This window comes from Triticum aestivum, chromosome 1B, assembly GCF_018294505.1.
Source record: "Triticum aestivum cultivar Chinese Spring chromosome 1B, IWGSC CS RefSeq v2.1, whole genome shotgun sequence".
In the NCBI taxonomy this organism is placed as follows: domain Eukaryota; kingdom Viridiplantae; phylum Streptophyta; class Magnoliopsida; order Poales; family Poaceae; genus Triticum; species Triticum aestivum.
Window position 1 is genome coordinate 38,078,280 of NC_057795.1, and position 11,009 is coordinate 38,089,288.

Sequence of the window (11,009 nt, forward strand, 5' to 3'; positions counted from 1 at the left end):
TGCATGGATGAAATTGCTAGATGGAAGATGTTTGTCGTGCAAGCTAAGATAATATTTAGATTGAGCCTTGGTGAGAAAATGAGAATTGACACTGATCAAATTGTAAGCTATGTAGCAAATTGATTTATTCATATATTCTTATTGTGAATGGAGAATCCATGGCATGGACGTAAACTCTGTAGGTAGCCAACATGTACTGCGTGTGTTAATAAGTTTCTATCCAAGCATATGCAAATGGCTACTCTGACCACGTGGCTGCCATGTCTTTGGGACTGACAGGTTACAGTTTGTAGTTCGGGGATAATTGAAAACAATCAATACGAAAGCTTGAAATCGTGCATCATGTGGCCGCTATCGGACTATTGTTGTGGCTGGCAACAGTGCTATTTCCCCCTTAAACTTAATTGCTTGATATATCGCAATTTTTGCTGGAAATAGTACTGCTTTTGTACAATTTTAGAGGCCAACAGGCACGATTTTAAGTTTTGGTTAGTACTAGAGTAAAGAATTCAACACCGCAGTTACTAATCTTTTGTACATTACAGCATATATGGAGCGTAGACCTCAGGTTTCCGTTTGCCTCATATGCATGAATCTGCAAAGGTTGCAAAGCTCCGTCACCACCATTGTTGCATTCTGCCTAGCTAGGTACCAAAGGTGGTTGATCAGGTCTCCATGGCGTGAACATCATCTTCCGGCCAGTTCCAAATTCCATTTTCCCGAGAGACTGCAGCCCTCACCTTTGCCATCATTCAGGTACAACAGAGCAGTCAGAAGCTATACTTTCTTACCATGGTTGTGGGATCGTGGCAGCAAATGAAAATTTTCTGTTCGTTGTTGGAACCTACACTTAATGTTCCTTGAGACTACAGTTACATGTGATGTTGCTGTAGCCTGTAGAGGACCAGCGGCCACGTGCACTGTTGAAGATGGTCAGAAGGCTCACTGTTGGACACACCATGCGAGGTTGTGTTGGCAGCTCAACACGAGTAAGATTAATTGTTGTATCATCGTAATTGGTCCAGAAAAATATGATATGTGTTCCTTCGTTTTTTCATGGGGATAACTATTAACTTACATCATGGTATTCCAAGAAACAAATTGTCTTAATGGTATCATTTTGTGTTCTCTCCATATTTTTAAATCGCATCCTTCTCGGCCTCTTCTCACTAACACCCTTTAGTGAGATCTGTCTCAGAGTTAAACAAACTGTCTTCGCTTGCGTTGTGAATAAAATCGATCAGCATGTTTGATGGGAAGGTTCTGTATGTGCACGTCACAGGAGAAGTTGCATGCTAGCTTCGTGTTGGATCTGGTTCGAGGCTGGAGCCAGCTTGCTCGGCCGCCATTCAACCACGGTCATGTTGCCATCAGTCGTTTCTATATGCTCTCCGCAGATTGAATCCAGAATCATCTCATGTACAAATATTTGGACACCTCATGGAGTTCATGTCGGTGCACAACTATGCCCATTAGGTGAGATTGTATAAATTAAACATCCTGTCGGTTAGCAATATCATCCCCCATGTCGTTCTACACAATGGATTCATGGAACACTAAAATACCCGGACCCGGAACATATTTTGCATTGTAGATTCTGATTACAAAATGGTTGTAGTCTAGCGAGAGATGAATCAACATTCATGGAATCAAGACCTAATTAAGAGAAAACGTAAAATTACTGCTAGATGTGGTAGTGTTCGTAAAATGCTAGAAAACAGTATTGAGGGTAACCATGTCAGTTTTCTTGATGTATTTGCCTCATCTTTTATAATTGTGCACCTCTCTAATTTCTATGAATATTTTTACAGGAGAAAGTGAAAAAACTTATCTAATTTGAAAACTAAAGAAAGAATCAGAGGATGGTGAACCCACCATAGTCTAGACTAAAAGGTCTAGAAGAAGGAGTACAAGTTATGTTGTAAATCATGATGATGATTGAAAAACTCAAGGTAGTCAGGAAACAAATATATCATAAAAATTGGAATCCTCAAGACCAATGAGGAAGCATGTCGTAAATCACAGATGCGCAAGTGTTGATAACAATCCAATAAACAATCATCATGAAGGCGAGACCAAACATGAACGTACTCAGGAACACAACTCAAAGGACAGGTTACAAATTATTGGTTATTTAATCATTTAGGAAGTAATACAATAGTTGGGAACCTCAGATTTGTACTTCATTTGAACTTGGTAGTTATTTTAAGGTTGTTTCTAATTAATTTAAACCTATTCATTAGCGTCAGAAAAAAAAATCTTTATCAAGAGTGAATTTCCTTTCGACCATCATAGGCTTCTACATGAGTGAAAACGGAATTGCCATGCTCTTGAAAAAATCAACTATATAAACATGTGGTCATCTGCTCTCCCGCCCACGATAGGATGTCGGTCTCAAACACAGCCCTCAAGCCCAATCCTCACAAAAATATATTCTGCTAATAAAAATAGGCACATCCCTAGCCAAGGTGTGACTCCATAGAAAATAAAATTATTAAAAAGTTAAATTAAATCCATTAATACTAAAATATTTCATAATATTTTATGGGGACCAATTTAAGTTAACTACCAAAATAATTGTGAAGTGAAAAAAGCCAATAATCTATTTATCTTTCTAAAATCAACTCTACAAGTAAATGATTATTATACCATAAAAGAAACATCCCGATCACATTTCACCAATTCTGACATCATGTTAATAAGAATATACATAAAAGAGATATCTAACTGTTGAGTATTCAATCGGCCGCAAGAGATTCTGAAACCATTATTTAACTCGAGCAATGCAATAAGCCGATCTAAATACGATAAGAAAGAAATGGATGGAATTGAATATTAAATACAACAAACAAAATTATTCCAAATGAACAAAATTAGCATTATATATATCCTCGAGTCGAACAACATGTGACACTATAACTAAACTTGCATGTTTTAAGCAATGTGCCCCCATATGGAATACATAAGATAGAAAATTTCTAAATTAAACATAATACTTTTAGAATGGATTTGAGTCCATTAGTATCTGTACAAACACAAACGGGTACATGAATAATCACGTCATGCTTTCTGTGGAAATCCAGGTTTGTTGTGGCAATAAATATGCTAGCCCGTGCGAATGGACGGGTTGACGACTAGTATAACCTAATTAACCATCCGCCCTAACTAAAACCTAAGTAAATTAACCAAAAAAACCTAGCTACCAGAGAGAGGAGGTGCGGTGGGGGGCTTACAGAGGGTGCCGACCCCATGATGGCCGAGGTTGGGAGGGGGTCGGGGTCGAGCGCCGGGGCCGGAGCTGGGGTCGGGGCCGGGGCTGGAGCCGGCGCGGGGGTCGGGGTGGGAGTCGGGCCCGAGTGTAGGGACGCGGCGATCGCAGGACGTGGCGAGGGCAGCGGCGCGGCGAGGGCAGGGCTCCGGCGGCGTGACGGGGGAAGAGAGAGTGGGGATTTGGGGAAAAGAGGCCGGGCAAAGAGAGGAGTGGGGATTTTGGGGCTTAAGTGGGAATAGCAGTAGCACGTTTACGAGAAATGCGCTATAGCTACTACAGGTAGCTATAGCGGTTTTCTTAGAAACCGCTACTGCTATCTTGACTAGCTGTAGCTCTTTTCTCACGAAAGCGCTGCTGCTATGACCAGTATAACAATTTTCCTGTTTGTTTCCTTTTATTTTCTTTTCCTTTATTTTCTCTCACTTTTCTTTTCTGAGAGCAGTGAACGAAGGGAAGGCGATATATATTGCATCATTTGACGGTTAAGTATGTATATAAAATAGGAACATATATATTACATCACTGGAGTCATGCATAATAATGGCTAAGTAGGTATACGAAATAGGAACATATATACTACATCATTTGACCGATAACATACGGTTCCTCAGCGTTGACGTTTTCGTTTTTGCGTCAGCTTCTTTCCCTTCTTGTTCGTTCAAGAATAATTGAGCCCCTCATTGTGACTTTGCCTTTTCCATGGAGTATGATTTTTCTTAGGTAATGTAGTATTGATTCTTCTTTTGACGTATACTTCATCATCTTTGTCATCTTCCCTCATTGGGTTGCCGTACTGATCGTAGTCTTCCTCATTGGTGACTCCATCCATTCCAATGATGTTCCTTTCACCTCTCCTCACGACAACACGGCTGGGATTGCACGAGTCGGTTATGAAGAAGCATTGTGTCACGTGCTTAGTGTGTACCCATGGCTCGTTTTTTGCGATAGCGTTCACGGTAGCACTCTTGGCGTCGGGTATAGTCATCACTACAAAAAAAGACACATCCGTGACATTTTGGGCCGAACGATTTTTTTTCTGTCATACATATGACACTTCTATGACGATAATTGTGACAAAACCCGGTATCATCATAGATGTGGTGGGCTCCTACTTCTATGACAAAAAATCATGACAGAAAATGGGCTTTTCGTCCTGGGCGGGCCGGAGACGCAGCTGCATGACATTCTTTGGGCCGTCCATGAAGCGAGGGGGAGGAAAATTTTGGGGAGTTCCCGGTTACGATGGGTGGTCGGGGGCCGAGAGATGCGTGCTTCTCTTGTACACGTACGCGCGTGTGTGCGAGGCGTTGGCTCTAACTGAACCCGAGCGAGGCGTTGGGCTCTAACTGAACCCGAGCGATTGCACTGCAGGCTACGTGTTACTGAACCCGAGCGATCGATTCCTTCGCTAGTGCTGCTAACTGAAGCTGATCGATGATACCTCTCTGGATGAACAGGACCCGTGGCGTTGCCTCTGGATGAACGGGACCCCGTGGTGTGGAGGGCTGGATGAACAGGACGACCCCGCGGAGGGCTGGATGAACAGTAGACGGTGGAGGGGTGGATGAACAGGAGCCCGTGGAGGGGTGGTTGAATAGGAGCCCGTGGAGAGGGGTGGTTGAACAGTAGCCGATGGAGTCGCGCATGGTGGAGGTTGGATGAACAGGAGCCCGTAGATCAACATTCGCAGGTGGAGGCTGGAGGAGGTCGACGGTGGATGACCAGTAGCCCATGGAGGCTGGAGGAGGTCGATGGTGGAGATGAACATTATCCCGTGGAGTCCCGTTTTGCGGTACACCACACCCCTCCCGATGAATAGGACCCCCATTTCGACCGTAACGCTCCAACACAAGTCCGTTTCGTCAGTTTTGCAGTATGCCACACCCCTCCCGATCAACAGGACCCCCGTTTCGACCGTAGGAGGTCCGTTTCGTCCGTTTTGCGGTACGCCACACCCCTCCCGATCAACAGGACCTCCATTTCGACCGTAGGAGGTCCGTTTCCTCCGTTTTGTGGTACGCCGGACCCCTCCCGATGAACAGGATCCCGTTTCGAACGTGGCCGGTCGAACACAAGGCCGTTTCCTCCATTCCGCGGTACGCCAAGCCTCGTTTTCATTGCCTATTCCGTCCAAGCCCTCCCGATGGACACGACGACGCATTCCGTTCTGACCCAGCCGGTTGGCTCCCCATGAACACGACGACGACGTTGTTTCTCCGTTCCGACCCAGCCAATGTACACGAGCCCTGGCCGTACGTATATATGCGCGAGTAGGCGTTCGAGACCCTGCCCGTATGTACACATACGTGGCCGTATTTTCTTTCTTGCACCCTGGCCGCTGTACGTACGTGTACATACTACGTGCGTGCCTCTACTACGACACGTGCACGCCTCTACTACGACACGTGCGTGCCTCTACATCCACCAGCATGTACGTACACGTTCGCGATCAGAATGACAACGCTACATACGCTTCGACCAGGTGGGTCCCGACTGTCACGCAATTCCTTGCGTGCGAAGATGTAGCTGGTGGGTCCCAGCAGTTAGGGGGGCGAATCGTTTTTTTTTGCCCGGACGCACTTCCTTGCGTGCGAAGGTGTAGCTGGTGGGTCCTAGCAGTCAGCTGGCGAATCATTTTGTTGTTTTTTTGCCCGGACGCACTTCCTTGCATGCGAAGGTGTAGCTGGTAGGTCCCAGCAGTCAGGGGGGAAACGTTTTTTTTTCGCGAAATACGGTGTCCCGTCCGGTGGGTCCCCGCTGTCAGGTGGAGGAATAATTATTTTGCACGTAATAAGGAGGCACTTCCTTGCGGCCACCGTGGACCCAGCTGTCAGCCTCTCCATGTACAGTACTCTTCCGATGGAATGTCGTTGACCACATTGACCACGCCGTGCCGAGAGCACCAAGGCGGTGGCGATGGCGAGGCCTAGGAAGGGGATGACGCGGAGCAGGGGAAGACACGGCAGTAGATGCCCACGCGGAGAGGAGTATGACTGTACGAAGGTTTACTGGTTCATCTGCCGTCGCCGGAGAATAATAGCAGGTGTGGGTCAGTAGAGGGATGGCTAGGCCAGCGATGAGAGTATGGTGGGGCGGTGAGGCCTGCACGGCAGCACATACGACCGCAGGGAGGAGGGAGCAGGCAGTCCCGCCGGCGCTTGTTTGAGCGGCTGGAGCATGAAGAGCAAAGATTGAAGAAGCACGACAGCCGTTGGATGGACATCCAACAGTCACTGCTCTCGTGTGTTGACTAAGTTGACAGGGCGTTGCGTGTGCGTCAACCTTTTTTTTAAAGCATACGCGTCAACCTGTAGTAGGCGCACAAGTCAGCCTCAAATCTATGGAAAACAGCAGACATCCCATCTGCCATTATTTCTAATAATGTACAACCCATTTGCTAATTCTTAAGAATTGCTTTGGAGCCCATCTTCTTTTTGTTAGCATTACACCCCATATTGTGGCCATGGTTAAAAAGTATACGAAATTTTGCATATTTCAGTGCGGTCAACTGTTTTTAATCCATAAATATCGATTCACATTCAAACTATTTTGAAAAATAATTTATATAAATATAAAATCCAAATAATTGTCCACACATAAAAATTAATGGAATTTAAAATCTTGTAATGAAAAAAAATTGAAACTAATTCCCAGTTTGATGTGTTTTAAAAATGTACAGCCCATTTATGGGCAAACCAAATAAAACTCTCCTCGTCTTGAAAATTTGCAGCCCAGCAGGGCCGATAAAGCTAGTAGGCCTTGTTTGGGTATTTCTTTTAAAAAAATAGAACTGGGCTAGCCATTTTCAGCAAGAAAAAACACAACTAGGCTCATGATGTGGTAAAAATAAATAAAACCCTAGCTAGACGGGCCACGGCCCCCGCACAGCCCTGTTGTTACCCTGATCCATCGCTAAAACTAATATAAATAACAACTGCTTGTCGGAGGCCGCAAGGCGGAGGACGACGGCGAGGCCTCGGACGGAACGAACAGGAACCATGGAAGATGCACCGGTCCAGTCGCAGGCGGAGGGGAGTGTGGGTGCGTGTTGGGGCTGACGTCACCGGAGAATAACTTGAAGTGTGGGGGAATAGAGGGAGGGACTAGCCAAGGTTGGAGGGTACGTACGGTAGGGCGGCGGATGCGCAGCCAGCCGTAGGATGCGGGAGCAGGCGGAGCCGACGGGGTGGTTCGTTTTGGGCGGCTAGAGTAAGAAGACAAGAGATAGAAGATACACGACATATGTTGGACGTCAATCCAACGGCTGGTAGGCATAATCGTTTGTTGATTGGCTAGGCTATTTCCTCGCGGGTTCCAAATGTCAGAATCCAAATCTGTCACGGTCATGCAGCCTTTCCTATGAAAATTTATAGCCCATTTGATGTGCTAGTTCGAAATAAGTTTGTGGGTGCTGGAGAGGGCTAATCACTTGGCTTCTGTAATGCACAGTGAGCTCAAGCAGCCGACGAGAGTGATGTTATGTCCCTTGGTTGGGAGTTGTTACAATATTTCACTCTAAATTAAACGAATGGTAAGCCATGCCTTGTTTCAAAGATAATATGACAGTCACAACCGAGTTGAAAAGGGCAGGAACATCTAACTCCAGCTTAGAAAATTGTACAAAAGCACGAGGGTTAATTGTTCATCACGTTTACAAAAAAACCCAGGTTGAAAAGGGCAACAACATCTAACTCCAGCATTGTTTTCGGCAGTCACAGTCAAATGGATCGGTCAGGTCCATACAATGAACATCCTAGGTCGTAAAATTTACTGGATTATTGTTGGAAATATGCCCTAGAGGCAATAATAAATTAGTTATTATTATTATATTTCTTTGTTCATGATAATCGTTTATTATCCATGTTATAATTGTATTGATAGGAAACTCAGATACATGTGTGGGTACATAGACAACACCAAGTCCCTAGTAAGTCTCTAGTTGACCAGCTCGTTGATCAATAGATGGTTACGGTTTCCTGACCATGGACATTGGATTTCATTGATAACGGGATCACGTCATTAGGAGAATGATGTGATGGACAAGACCCAATCCTAAGCCTAGCACAAAGATCATGTAGTTCGTATGCTAGAGCTTTTCTAATGTCAAGTATCATTTCCTTGGACCATGAGATTGTGCAACTCTCGGCTACCGTAGGAATGCTTTGGGTGTATCAAACGTCACAACGTAACTGGGTGGCTATAAAGGTGCACTATAGGTATCTCCGAAAGTGTCTGTTGGGTTGGCACGCATCGAGTCTGGGATTTGTTACTCTGGTTGACGGAGAGGTATCTCTGGGCCCACTCGGTAGGACATCATCATAATGTGCACAATGTGACCAAGGGGTTGATCACGGGATGATGTGTTACGGAATGAGTAAAGAGACTTGCCGGTAACGAGATTGAACAAGGTATCGGCATACCGACGATCGAATCTCGGGCAAGTACAATACCGCTAGACAAAAGGAATTGTATACGGGATTGATTGAGTCCTTGACATCGTGGTTCATCTTATGAGATCATCACGGAACATGTGGGAGCCAACATGCGTATCCAGATCCCGCTGTTGGTTATTGACCGGAGAACGTCCCAGTCATGTCTACATGGTTCCCAAACCCGTAGGGTCTACACACTTAAGGTTCGATGACGCTAGGGTTATAAAGGAAGTTTGTATGTGGTTACCAAATGTTCTTCGGAGTCCCGGATGAGATCCCGGACATCACGAGGAGTTCCGGAATGGTTCGGAGGTAAAGATTTATATATGGGAAGTCCTGTTTGGGTCACTGGAAAAGTTTCGGGTTTTATCGGTAACGTACCGGGACCACCGGGAGGGTCCCGGGGGTCCACCAAGTGGGGCCACCATCCCCAGAGGGCTGCATGGGCCAAGTGTGGGAGGGGACCAGCCCCAGGTGGGCTGGTGCGCCCCCCACAAGGGTCCAAGGCACCTAGGGTTTGGGGAGGGGCGCACCCACCTAACTTGGGGGGGCAAGTTTCCCCTCTCCCCCCTTGGCCGCCCCCCCAGATGGGATCTTGGGCTGGCCTCCGCCCCTAGGGTGGAACCCTAGGTGGGGGCGCAGCCCCCCTCTCCCCCTATATATAGTGGAGGCAAAGGGGCAGCCCAACACACGAAGTTCATCTCATGTTGGCGCAGCCCCCCTCTCCCCCTATATATAGTGGAGGCAAAGGGGCAGCCCAACACACCTAAGGTTGAACCCAAACCCAAGACTAAGTGCTTCTGTAATGAGAGGAACGGACACTGAAGCAGAATTACCCTAGATACTTGGTAGATGAGAAGGCTGGCAAGGTCGATAGAAGTATATTGGATATACATTATGTTAATGTGTACTTTACTAGTACTCCTAGTAGCACCAGGGTATTAGATACCGGTTCGGTTGCTAAGTGTTAGTAACTCGAAATAAAAGGCTACGGAATAAACGGAGAATAGCTAAAGGTGAGATAATGATGTGTTGGAAGTGTTTCCAAGGTTGATGTGATCAAACATCGCACGCTCCCTCTACCATCAAGATTAATATTAAACTTGAATAATTTTCATTTGGTGTTTGCGTTGAGCATAGACATGATTGGATTATGTCTATCGCAATACGGTTATTCATTTAAGGAGAATAATGGTTACTCTATTTATTTGAATAATACCTTCAATGGTCTTGCACCTAAAAGAATGGTTTATTGAATCTCGATCATAGTGATACACATTTTCATGCCAAAAGATATAAGATAGTAATGATAGTACCACGTACTTGTGGCACTGCCATGTAAGTCATATTGGTATAAAACGCATGAAGAACCTCCATGTTGATGGATCTTTGGACTCACTCGTTTTTGAAAATTTTGAGACATGCGAACCATGTCTATTGGTGTATACGCATGAAGAAACTCCATGCAGATGGATCCTTTGGATTCACTTGATTTTGAATCACTTGAGATATGCAAATCATACCACATGGGCAAGATGACTGAAAAGCCTCGTTTTCAGTAAGATGGAACAAGATAGCAACTTGTTGGAAGTAACACATTTTGATGTGTGCAGCCCAATGAGTGCTGAGGCATGTAGTGAATATTGTTATGTTCTTACTTCAGTGATGATTTAAGTAGATACTGAGTATATTTACTTGATGAAACACAAGTCTGAATTATTGAATGGTTCAAGTAATTTCAGAGTGAAGTTGAAAATCATCGTGACAAGAGGATAAAATGTCTATGATATGATCATAGAGATGAGTATCTGAGTTATGAGCTTTGGCACGCAATTAAGACATTGTGGAAATTGTTTCACAATTAATACTGCCTGGAACACCATAGTGTGATGGTGTGTCCGAACATCATAGTTGCACCCTATTGGATATGGTGCATACCATGATGTCTCTTATCTAATTACCACTGTCGTTCATGGGTTAGGCATTAGATACAACCGCACTCACTTTAATAGGGCACCACATAATTCCATTGAGATGACACCGTTTGAACTATGGTTTGGAGAAACCTAAGTTGTCGTTTCTTAAAAGTTTGGGGCTGCGACGCTTATGTGAAAAAGTTTTGGGTTGATAAGCTCGAACCCAAAGCGGATAAAATGCATCTTCATAGGACACCCAAAAAGGCTGGGTATGCCTCCTAATTCAGATCCAAAAGCAATGGGGATTGTTTCTTGAATCAGGTCCTTTCTCGAGGAAACGATTCTCTCGAAAGAATTAAGTGGGAGGATGGTGGAGACTTGATGAGGTTA